The sequence below is a fragment of the Penaeus monodon genome, chromosome 12 (assembly GCF_015228065.2).
Source record: "Penaeus monodon isolate SGIC_2016 chromosome 12, NSTDA_Pmon_1, whole genome shotgun sequence".
In the NCBI taxonomy this organism is placed as follows: domain Eukaryota; kingdom Metazoa; phylum Arthropoda; class Malacostraca; order Decapoda; family Penaeidae; genus Penaeus; species Penaeus monodon.
Genome location: NC_051397.1, coordinates 51747636 through 51758919, shown reverse-complemented (window position 1 = coordinate 51758919; position 11284 = coordinate 51747636). Strand labels below are relative to the sequence as shown.

Here is an 11284-nt window from a genome sequence, read left to right as displayed (position 1 = left end):
ATCACGCACACAACCGAGATCACAGGTACAGCTCACTCCACATCCTTGACCGTGAAGGAGGCTGGGATGCCGTTGCAGATTGGATGGACGTCTTGTCAGGTGGAGAAAAACAGAGGATTGCAGTAAGTGGATTTTTTAAAATTTTATTTTAACCTTAAGGGGGACCATCCCAGGGGGGTGGGTTAGAGGGGTCATTTGGAGTTGGTTAACTTATGGCATTTGTACATGAATCTTGGAGCCCATTTCTGGGGATTTCTTGGAGTGGTGAGGCCAATAAGTGCCTATAGCTACATTGCTAATGCAGGTAATTTGTGCCAGGTACACCTGCATGGACTTTAGCTTGTTGTAAGCATAAATATGGTATTTGATAATGATATTATGGTTAGACATTAGTATGTGAATGTTAAAATAATATTTTTATACCAGTATGAGGAAAAAGGAAAATTACAATGAGATTTTTCTTTCAAAATGTGTTTTGTGTCAATATGCTCTGCATTGAGACTCTGGTAATATGCTGCCCTCTCAGAGGTGAGAAGACCTGGTAGCGGCACGATCAGTGTGGGTGGTTACACCTACTACTGGTCGGGCCGCAGCGATGGTCACCACCTCCAGGGTGTAGCCATAGCCATCTCCAGTCGACTTCAGCCTGCGGTAGTCGAGGTGACACCGGTTGATGAGCGTATCATGGCATTGAGACTGAAGCATGCTTTTGGCTTCATGTCTCTTATTGCTGTATACGCTCCTACCGATGTACATAAAACCGATGTGAAAGAGGCGTTCTACGCCAAACTCGCATCTGTGGCAGACGATTGCCCCCGGCGAGACATTCGCATTGTTCTGGGCGACTTCAATGCGGTATCCGGCTGTGACCGAGCTGGCTACGAGATGTCTGTCGGCCCCCATGGCTCGGGAGCTGATCCCAGCAGCGAGAAATAGCCTCCTTCTCCGGGACTTTGCTAGGTCCCAGAAAATGAGGATCTCTGGCTCCTGGTACCAGCGCTCCAACTCGCATCGCTGGACTTGGTACAGCGATACGGGTACAGTGGCCAAGGAGATCGACCACATTCTTGTCAGCACGCGATGGAGGATCCTCCAGAACTGCAGGGTTTACCGGAGTGCTGAGTTCTGTGGCACCGACCATAGGCTGCTTGTGGCTACCCTGCGGGTCCACTTCAAAACTCCCCGTCCCTCCAGTGGCCACCCTAAGGTGTTTCACTTGGACAGACTAGGGGAGGAGGAGTGTGCCCGTGGGTTCGCCACGGCAGTCTCTGACCGATTCTCAGAAACCAGCAACCTGACAGATCCAGTTGCTCTGTGGGAGTCCTTCAAGCGCGTAACACTCGAAGCAGCTCAGGAGTCCATTGGCATACGCCCAAGGACAAGGCAGAATACCATCTCCCTGGAGACATTAGAGGCCACTGAAGCTTGTCGCAAGGCTCGGCTGAATGGGAATCAAGTCTTGCGTCGTTCCATGGTGCGTAGGGCTCGGACACTGCTGAGAAGGGACAAGGAACAGTTCATCAGGAATCTTGCTGAGGAGGTCGAAGGCCATTTCTTGGTAAATGACCTTCGCCCTGCCTACCAAGCCCTGAGAAAAACTGAACCCTAAGCCCTCCTCACAGATGACTGCAGTCCGATCAGCGGATGGACGGATCATCTCAGATCATGTTGGGGTTCGTGAACGTTGGGCTGAGTATTTTGAACAGTTGTACCAGGTGGATCCTCCAACAGTTAGCTTGGATGCAAGCGATGTCTCAGTGCCTGTGCCGGACCCACCCATCAGCGAGGAACCTCCTACCCTAACAGAGGTTAGGCTGGCGATTTCCAAGCTGAAGAGTGGGAAAGCTGCAGGCATATGTGATATCCCTGCTAAAACTGCTAAAGGCTGGGGGTGAACCTATGGCTCGGGGCCTGCATACAGTCCTGACTGCCATTTGGCAGTCTGGTACCATTCCCCCTGACCTGCTGAGGGGCGTGGTCATCCCTCTCTGGAAGGGGAAAGGGGATCGATGGGACTGTAGCAAACTACCGTGGCATTACACTGCTCAGCATACCAGGCAAGGTTCTCGCTCACATTCTTCTGAAACGGATCCGCAACCACCTACTGAGGCACCAGAGACCGGAGCAGTCTGGATTTACTCCTGGCAAGTCCACAATAGACCGTATACTAGGCGCTTCGAGTAATTGTGGAACGCCGTCGTGAGTTTGGTCGTGGGTTGCTTGCAGCCTACATCGACCTCAAGAAGGCGTTTGACTCGGTGCATCGGGAATCGCTATGGGAGATCCTGAGGCTCAGGGGAATTCCGACACAGATTATTGGCATGATAGCAAGCCTCTATACTGGTACTGAAAGTGCTGTAAAGTGTGGTGGGGGTATGTCGAACTTCTTCCCTGTTAATTCAGGGTTGAGGCAAGGCTGTGTCCTTGCACCCACACTTTTCAACACTTGTATGGACTGGATAATGAGCAGAGCTACTAGCCAAAGTCAGTGCGGAGCAACTAGGCAATATTAAGGTCTCGGACCTTGACTTTGCCGACGATGTTGCCATCCTATCTGAGTCCTTGGAGTCACTTGTGGCGGCTCTTGATGCATTTAGCAATGAGGCGAAGCCCCTAGGCCTAGAGGTCTCCTGGACCAAGACCAAGATTCAGGACTTTGGGGTCCTGTTAGGGGAACCCGTTCAGTCGATCCATGCTTGCGGCGAGGACGTTGAAGTCACAGAAAGTTTTACATACCTTGGTAGCGTAGTCCATATCTCTGGGTTGTCAGACCAGGAAGTCAGTAGACGGATTGGTCTGGCAACAGGAGCCATGAACTCGATCAACAAGAGCGTTTGGAGATGTCGGTACCTATGCAGAAGGACCAAGCTGCGTGTCTTCAAGGCCTTGATACTTCCAGTTTTGCTCTATGGAAGCGAAACCTGGACGCTATCCAGTGCCTTGGAGTCTCGCCTTGATGCCTTTTGTAACAAGTCCCTTCGCCGGATCATGGGGTACAGTTGGCAGGACCACGTGTCCAACCGGCGGTTACACCGTGAGACTAGCATGGGACCTGTTACTTGCATAATCCGGGATCGCCAACTCAGGCTATATGGCCACCTAGCTCGCCTCCCTATGGACGACCCTGCCCACCAGGTTGTCTCTCTGCGAGACAACCCTGGGTGGAGGAGACCTGTGGGACGTCCTAGGAGATCATGGCTTGGGCAGCTCGACGAGACCTGTCGTGAGGAACTAGAGATGGGCCGTGTGCCTGCCTGGAGACTCGCCTCGAGGGATCCTCGTGGCTGGAAGCGAAGGGTGGATGCGGCCATGCGCCCCCGTCGGCGTTAGCCCCTTGATGATGATGATGATGATGATAATATGCTCTAGTTTATGCAGTGGTCAGTGTGTGTACTAAGTATGAAGTACTTATGTTGAAAGGTAAAATTGTAAATTATGATAACAATATTTTGTTTTGGCTTTGCACTAGTGGATGGTACCACCCGCCATTTTCAAATTTGTTTTGATTTGAAATTGATCACAACCATTGTAAAGAGCACTTCAGTGTGAAGAGTGTGTCGCAGGCAATGTTTATTTTAGAATTTGATAAAGTATGCAAGCTTTAGTCAATTTTTTTTTTTACTGAAAATAATAGTTTGTAATGACACCTGTTGCCAATTAAAACTAGCTGGAAATTAAAAAATCAAGCTGCAAAACATCCTTTGTAAACAGTTGAAACAGCTATCACATCCTTTTCATACGTTTCTGGAAAGATATGTGATCTGTTTATGGTACCGTAGGCTGTAGCTCCAGTGGCTCCAGTCAGTCTTGCACTCCTATGATGGGCCTTTAATACTCAGTATTGAATGAATCTGTTTTCATACAAGGATTATGTAATTATACATAATCCTTACATGGAATTGCCACTCAGTTCTCCATTCCTTCATAATCTGATTAAAAAAAAAAAGGAAAGTAAAAATCTGATTCTTATTATTTTTAAAAATTACATTAGTTTTCTTTGTGATAAAAAATACATATGAAATATTTTAGACAGGAATATCTATTTTCATAAAAAAAGAGGTTCCCTTACAAAATATGTTACCTATAGAAAACAATAACTCTAACTTTGACAAAAGTCACTCTGTTAAATATACAGAATTAATTTTTATGATTTATATTATTAGATTTAGTGAAAATTTGTTGTAGATAACAAAGTTTGGCAAGCGTCCAACCTTCCAATGGCCACATCTCGGTTCTTTGTTTACATTTCCTTCAGTACTGTCCACCTCCTCAAAATTTGTCACATGGGTTGGAAGTGCCGGGCCATAAGTGAAAGGCCCGGGCGAAGCTAGAACTTCGCAAATCTCAAGCAAGCAAGGGTTGGAAGATCACTGGATCAGGGCATCAGAGCTCAGTTTTTTAATTCTGGAAAAATTAGTGAGATGTAGTTTATTAAATATTATAAATGTCTAAAAATAGTTTGCAGTGGTAGCTAGTGTTTCCCCCCAAAATAGGTGGAAATAAAAAAATTGGGACCTGACATACCCTTTGTAGAGTTGAAATGGTTGTAGAATATTTTTTATGATATTTTGGTAAGAATTACGACCCATGGACCATAATTCAGACCGTAAAAGAAAAGAAAAAAAATAAAGAAAAGAAAAGTCAATATTTAAAACTTTTTGTTGGCTAATTCCGCCCATAAATATATGAAAAGAAGTATAATTTTATGCAAAAATATAATGTAGTAATCTGAAAATGTTATCTTTTAGGATCAAATGATAGGAGTAAGATAGAATTTGCCAGGGACTTTTCCTTTAAACTCAAGCGAGTGAAAAGTATGGGAAAATTAATGCAAAAGAATTATAAAAATTTGTGGGTTAATAACTTTGTGTAAAGCCTGATACCTGCATCTTACATTTGTTCCTATAAAATAATTTTAAGTGCCTTTAATCCAATCTTTTTAAAAATCAATCATATGCAATGTTCACCTTTTCTTTAAAGTAAGGTAATGTGCATTTACTTTTTCAGATGGCCCGTCTCTTTTACCACAAGCCCCAGTTTGCTATCCTAGATGAATGCACAAGTGCAGTGAGTGTAGATGTTGAGGATGCCATGTACCAGTACTGCAGTAAAGTGGGGATCACTCTCTTCACAGTTTCTCACCGCAAAAGCCTGTGGAAGCATCATGAGGTTGGTAATATGTATTGAGATTTCAGCATGTATGAGAAAACTATATGAAATTTCAGCTTTATTTTAGAGGAAGAAGAAATGTAAAGATGAATTGGATTAAGAATAAGGATACAGATGACATTAAGGGGAATTAGTGAAACCACAAATGTTAAGGTGAGCTGAAAAAAATGAAATAAGATAGAAAGAGGTACAGCAACTAAGAACAGAAATGTTTGTATTGTAGTGAAAAATAATATATAGAAATCGTCCATATTGAAATACTAAGGATTTGTAACTGGATACTGCAGCAAAAGCATTGAATATAGAGTAACAAAAATTTTTGGAAATTTTTGTTGCTCATACTTTATTATTGTTCAACATTAGACGTACCTGTAATATCTAAAGGGAGATATTCTCATTTTTAAAAGATAAAGAAATGCACAAAATGCAAGTAAATTTGAGAATTAGTACCAACAAAAAGTTGTCAATGATGTGATATATTTAATGTCAAAACTCCTTCCTGACCAAAATTCATTTCTGATGTGGCTTCATTCAGTCTTTTTAGAATTATTTAAGTTATATAAAGTACCTTATATTGTTACTAGACTTTGTAGACAAACATGTCTGTGTTTTGATGTGGGAGTAGTTTCACTCTTATATTTCAGGAAGGATACTCAAATTGTGATTATATATCAAGTACTTAGATGTCTTAAACCATTAATGCTGAGTTTACATGTACACAATCAGTGTCTACTGAGGTTTTGTTTTATTAATATTCTCTAAAGCTGTCACTGCCCAAACTTCTTGCAAACTTCTTTTGGCAGCTGATACACTTGGGATAGTCTGTTATTCCTCTCTTGTAACAGAAGTTACTTCCACTCCATGCGTGAGCCACACTTGAATCCAGCAATCGAGCCGACTATAGTTGATTCTTTGGTGACTTGGTGCTCATGAGGCCATCAGTGTAAATAAAATGTACAAAACAAAACCATTGTGGACAATGCATGTACCATTTGCCCAGTGTGCTCATTAAGAATATGAATGAGACATTATTGATTTGTATAATAATAATAATAATAATAATAATAATAATAATAATAATAATAATAATAATAATAATAATAAAAAAAAAAAAAGTGAAAAATAAAGAAAAGGTGAAAAAACACTAAGCATTTTCACTGCTTCTCATTCATGTTTGTCTTTGCATAATTTTTTTTTGTTTATTTATTGTTTGGTTATTCACTTCTAATGTTTATTTAGCTATTTATTTGTTTATTAGTTTTACAAAATATAGCAAGAGACAGTCCCAATATAACTAACATCATATCAAGTACACTGATGCCTTTTGTTATTGCTCTTCTTCCAAATCCCACTTCTTGTCTCCCTTCAGTACTACTTGCACATGGACGGGCGTGGCTCCTTCGAGTACAAGCGCATCGAACCAGACACACAAGAATTTGGATCTTGAGGACTGCCTCATGAAGTTAGCTGGAAGGTGATGGAAAAAGCAAGAGGAGGTTGAACACCCACTGAATTATAGTTTTGTAGCTAACAGCCATTTGTGGACGTTCTGATGGTGGGAATCAGAGAGTAAGAAGAAAGTGAGCCAATCCCTGAAAACTGAATTATATATATATATATATATTTTAAGCTTTCTTTTATGTAACACAATTGTTTGCATTTTATCATAAAGTTAAATTATGAGGTAATGCCTTTACAAGTTGTGTCAGGAAGCATTCATTCAGCCTAGAATTTTAATTCTATTTAAATTGTTATCTTGCAATATTTCTAAATGGGAATGTCTTTTGTTGTTTTTTTGTATCACTATTTTTTAATGTTATATTATATTTAAGCTTTAATTTCAGGTTGCTTATGTCTACTTATCTTTTTCTTTATCCATTTCTGTTGAATCCTGAATGTTGTGACTTTCTTAGATGCTGTCGCATAGGAAATTATCTACTTGTTGTATAGAAGATGTACATGTTATAAACTTCTGAGAACCAGATCATAAAGGGATCAATAAATCATGTTTCCAGTGATATTTGTCATAGTACAGAGTAATAGATGGAGGTTCCTAATATTGACAATGAAGTACCATGTACTGCATTGCAAGATATTAGTGATATTTAAATTACCAAAATGCTTTAGGTTAGTGACAAAAAAGGTAGGAACATCAAGCAAATGCAGATAATCAGTCTAAGAGGATTATGCACTGAGGTTAAAACAACCCATTTTAGGGCATATATCCTTGACATATACTGAGTGGTAGGTTTAACCTCTGCATTATATGCTCTCTCAAAAAGGGATGTCATGTTTCATAATGAATCCAGATGATGATTCTTTAGCTCTAACAGAGGAAACAAAATTTGTTAAGATAAGTCTTTAGAAAAACAAACCCTCTAGGCTGGTACCCCTGGAACAAATCCAACCTTTACCTGACTGAGACAGTGAGGAAACTGGAAACTCTGGTTATTTCATCGATGACAATATAGTCTTCATCGGATTCAAGAGGTTAAGCATAGCAAGTTCCCATCGGTTAGATACTCAAATGGATGTCCGGCAAAGTTTTTTTTATTTTTTATGCAATAGTCTTGCCAGAGTATAACGTTATTAGTTTCTAGTTTCCTGCAGATGTTTGTGTGTGGGATAAAAAAAAAATGATTATGGTCAGTTTCATTATAGTAACTATATATTTTTTTGTTCAGCCTATTTACATATTTATTCATTGATACAAATTAGAGGAAAATTGTGTTTCTGCAATTATTTGATAAGTGATTGTTATTGATAGTACCCATTTTATTGATTTTACTTCTCTGACTAGAAAATAATTTTTGATTTATTTATTTTTTTCTCTTCTCTCTTATCTGTGATATTTTTTTCAAGTGATTTGCATTACTTGCAAAAATATTGATAATAATAAAAAGATAAATAAACAAGAATAGGTTAATAATTGAATAGATAACGATGACTCATTAAAAAGACCTGGTTGATGAAAAGTGGCAGTCATAAGTTCTTCTATAACTTATTGAAAAAAGGTGCAACAGTTGAATAGTAACCATTTTGATGCAACACTAGCTCTTGAAAGTTTTTTGGAATATTGGCATCGTGATCAGTATTTGTGAATTATTATCTCAATTAGGCATTATGTAATGACAGTGGTAATAAAAGATGATGTATAAGTATTAACATTATTAAAGCTTTAGAGATTATTGATATATTTGTAATAGATTTACACCCCCCAAAAAAAAAAGATAAATAGGAAAGCTAGGGAAATATCTAAGATATTGAAAGCTTGCAGTTTCAGCAACATTGCCATAGTAATCTGAAGCCTAATCACAGTGACAACCACATCACTGCTTCCACCACGTACTGCATAATAACTTCCACCAGTCACTATGTAAATTCAAGGGATGTTTAGCACTGTGTTGTAATGAAGCTTCTTTGTGTATTTTATTTACCTTAACCCAATGCCTCTGGGAGACTTTGCCTCTTTCAGATGGGGCACTTTCCACACTGTACCAACAAAGTGATATGATAATTTCTTTTTGTATCACTTGTATCCAAAACATGATTTTAGTGTTTTTGCATGTACAGAGACAAATGATCTTCATTTTAGTTGCTAGATTGAACCTGTAGTAATCTGATTATGTGCATTAGAGTCCATTTCAATTAATTATGTGCATTACAGTCTGTACAAGATGGAATATGGTTTTATTGAGGGAAAAATAAAGGATATTCTCTCATTTTTGCAAATCTTATTCTTATGAAATAAGAGATTGCATGCAGTTATATACAAGGCTGCTACTCGCATGGCTTCAGTACTTCTCTTGTGTGTGTCATACTGTCAGAGAGCTTTTTGACAATCTAGGATAGTTGACACAAGATGAATGATCATATAAACTAGAGGTTACTCACAGGTTCACAACATTAGCAAGAGAGTGCAATGTTTTGGTATGTGACATCTTCCAGGCATTGGAATTGGAGCATTACACATTGGAGCAATTACAATTGGAGCATTACACATCCAATTCTCCCTCAGGCAATGCACCAGGTATGAGACATGGGCGTGAGGGTTCCTTTTAACCCAATGGCACAGATGGCAAGACTACAATGCCATGCTCACTGTAATAAAAGCACATCAATTGTCTTTACATGTAGATGGTTCTATAAGTGCTTAGTCACCAAGGAGTCAGTAATTAGTCTTACCTGTCTCACCTGATTACCCTTTTCCTTGATTTTTTAAAAGCTTCATCTGTATTATTTTATTGTCTTTAATGTTATTAATATTTTAATAACACCTATGATATCATAATATCAATAAGAATAATACCAGTGTCACGATTATTAGAGAGAAAAACCCATTTTCCTATAAATTCAAGGAATGGGGAAATCAGGATCAGTCACTAAGGCCTATTGATAGACTCCTTGCTGGCTGAGCACATGTTGAGCCATGTATGTAACAAAATGCACAAAGAAATACAGGTGACTACATAATCCCGTAGTCATTGGGTTTAAGAACCGCATTGAATGTAATGCATGCATCATAGTAATGATGTGAATGACCTGTTGCCTGGAGCCACGGCCAAGTTGGTTGTGAGGTGGACTCCACATCATTCAGAGGCTAAGGGTTAGCAAAGAAGAAAGTGAGATGTAATTATACCTTGCATTAATATCTATGCTGCTTTGATGTTTGTTTCTGCCATTATTGTTATTGCTGTTATTATTTTTTATTATTATAGTTATGATTATTATTGTTATTATGATTATTATTGTTACCACAATATTATTATTATTATTATTATTATTATTATTATTATTATTATTATTATTATTTATATATATTTTTTATTATTATTATTATTATAAGTTTTTATTTATTTATTTATTTTTTATTGTTATTGTTATTATTGTTATTGTAATTGTTATTATTATTATGATGATGATTATGATTATTATTATTATTACGATCATTGTCATCATCATTATTTTTATCATTATTTTATCATCGTTACCTTTTTCTTTATCATTATCATTGTAATGATTATTATAATAATTATTCCTGTTGTTGTTATTATCATTATCTTTATCATCATCATCATCATTGCTTTTGTTATTACTAATATTACTAATACTATTACTGTTACTGTAACTATTACTATTAATATAATTATTATAATTTTTATTATTAATTATTGCTGCTATTGCTTCTACTACTACTACCACCACTACTATTACTACTATTACTTTTGCTATTACTATTACTACAACTACTACTACTTCTATTTCCTTTTCTGTTTCTTCTACTTCTGGTACCCCTACCTCTACTACTTCTATGTCTATTATGGCTTCTATTTCTATTTCTACTACTACTACTTCTGTTATTTCTATTACATTTATTACTTTTTCTATTACCTCTACTACTACATCTACTACTACTACTACTACTGCTACTATTATTACTGCTACTACTTCTACCCCTATTACCACTACTACTACTCCTACTCCTACTTCTACAACTACCATGACTGTTGTTGCTGTTATTATTTTTGCAATATTGTTGATATTCTCATCATATTTGTCATTATTTTCAAGACAATTGAATATTTTCTTTATTGTGAACATGTTAATCTGTAAAGCACTAAGTTGAATGCATCCATTGTCAAGGGCCTAAGAAAATTATTGGAAGGACTCTGTTACTAAGATATACTCTGTATATACCTCATTTGTGATGACAGTATGTATCTTTGACTTTTGTTCCTCGGAACATTGTTTTCATTATTACTTATGATCTCTCTTTTAGTATGGTTTTATATTGCTTTATTGTGTTATTAAAGAGAATAAGCTAGTTGTTTGGATAGCTAGGGCTACGGAACAATATAGTTTTGCACTATATATAACAGAAGTATGAATGTGTTTACATATCACATAAAGAGGATGTGTGGATAAGTATGTGTAGATTTTCATACATGTGTTTATGTTCCATTCATTGACCTGTTTCCCAGTTGGGATTCTAGAAAACTGAGAAATCATTTGTTTTAAATATTTCAAATCTTCCATATCTTTTTCATACTATTTCTCTAATCAAGTCAGATTTCAGTTGCATAGTTTCAGTTGCATAAGGCCTCATTCAGGTGAC

General features: G+C 37.7%; 1 protein-coding gene and 1 long non-coding RNA gene across 2 annotated transcripts in view; one reads left to right on the top strand and one right to left on the bottom strand.

Moving 5' to 3' along the window:
* Window positions 1-11284, top strand: part of LOC119579751 (ATP-binding cassette sub-family D member 3-like) — an 85763-nt gene that overhangs the window by 16730 nt on the left and 57749 nt on the right. The window lies entirely within an intron of this gene.
* LOC119579574 lies at window positions 3371-4605 on the bottom strand. Its single transcript, XR_005229308.1, has 3 exons — window positions 4525-4605; window positions 4212-4404; window positions 3371-3929 (listed from the first exon to the last, which is right to left on the bottom strand). It is a non-coding gene; the product is annotated as an uncharacterized LOC119579574 (long non-coding RNA).